Here is a 1,910-nt window from a genome sequence, read left to right on the forward strand (position 1 = left end):
TCTATCTATCTATCTATCTATCTATCTATCTATCTATCTATCTATCTATCTATCTGTCTGTCTGTCTGTCTGTCTGTCTGTCTGTCTATCTATCTATCTATCTATCTATCTACCACCCGCAAACCCATCCCCCATCCAGCCCACTCCATTAATTTCTTTCTTTAAAAATCCCCAAAAAACTAGTAGCAGAAGAACTTGATGAGTGTTCACATTTCGAATATTTCAAGAATCAGGTACCACGGAACTGAAACATCCTGTCGTCTTGGTAGAACGCACGTTTTCTTCTTCCAGGACGACAAAAAATGTGAACAATTATGACAAGAAGCTATTACTGGAACCTTGGAACATGCTCTGTGATGGCTCGTTTGCACAGAAAAGAATGTTTCTCTCTCGGCAAACTATTTCATCTCTGATCGAAGTACAAACTAATTTGTCATCCAATTTTTCTGCACCACAAACTCCATTATGTAACTCTGTTGTTATTTAACGGTGGTGAAATCAGGCGCTCGTCAAATGTTGGGCATGTGGAGTTGTTGCAAGGTATCATCTTAAAGCTTGCTTATTTATATTTCCTTTGATAAGCAAAATACTCATGTATAGATCGCGATGTTTGCGATGGAAGGACATGGGGGTCAACTGGTGTAAGAAGTCAAAGTAGCGAGAAAATGCCTGCCGAAGTTTGGTAACTTCCAAAGCTGAAGTGTCCATGGAAACTGCTAATTTGTTACAAATTTTTGTGTCTTTGATCAGCGTTTTACTGCAAAATACACACAGAAAAAATGTTTTAAATGGGCAACAAAGGAATTGCGCCAAACAAGAAATAGCAATAAATAATATTTTCTAAATTGATAAATATTGCCCAACGAGCGTATAAATGCCCGTTTCTTTCATTTCATTATTTTGACCAGTGTTTAGTTGACTTTACCACGTTGTCTGTATTAATCAGAACCGAACTGAGGAAAAATGAATGATCCTTGCCCTGAACCTAGAGTTTGTGGTTGGTTGGCTGGTGCTCTGGTGTGGTTTGCTCCCCCTTCCCCAAAAAACCCCCAAAACAACTATCGTTCACACACACACACACACACACACACACACACACACACACACACACACACACACATACACACACACACATTCACCCCCCCACAACCACACACACAAACCCTTCACACGCACTGTTCAGCTTCCAATAAATTCAAGCTATTCAAAAAAGACAAGCAGCAAAAGACCTCTCCAATTGAATCAATATAATATAATGGGCTTCGTTCTCAGATCTGGTTTTGAAAAGTTTGAAAGTTTATCTTTTTTTCCGTCAGCATCGGCGAGTGTATCAGGTGCAATTCTAGAAAACAAAGAATACGTATTTTTTTCCAACAAAAAATGTACTTACGCACTCACACCTTAAAAACGTACTAAATACGTTTTTTATTTACGTACTCCCTAACAGCTATGCCCATAAGCCACATATACACCAAATAAATCCTCTCATCAATTAAAAAAATTTCATTATTCGAACATCGTTAGTTTGATTGACCCTCACTGGCTTGCAACATGTTTGTTTAAGTTTCTCTGTAAATGTCGATTTTTACCAAAGATCGTACATAACAAGATAGTTCACTTTGCCAAAAAAGTGTCCCCGGAAATCCGCGCATTGGTTGAGATGACGATGTAGTCTTAGTTTCGAGGCTCTGTTTCGTTTCTCCAGAACAAGAAAAGGAACAGCACAGTTTGTTATTTTCTCTTTTATTGTTTTTCACACAAGTAGGTCTAGGGTGACTCTGTTCGCAAAGTCTTCACTTGTATTGTGTTTCACACAAGTAGGTCTAGGGTGACTCTGTTCGCAAAGTCTTCACTTGTATTGTGTTTCACACAAGTAGGTCTAGGGTGACTCTGTTCGCAAAGTCTTCACT

Source organism: Aplysia californica, unplaced genomic scaffold, assembly GCF_000002075.1.
Source record: "Aplysia californica isolate F4 #8 unplaced genomic scaffold, AplCal3.0 scaffold00362, whole genome shotgun sequence".
Classification (NCBI taxonomy): Eukaryota; Metazoa; Mollusca; class Gastropoda; order Aplysiida; family Aplysiidae; genus Aplysia; species Aplysia californica.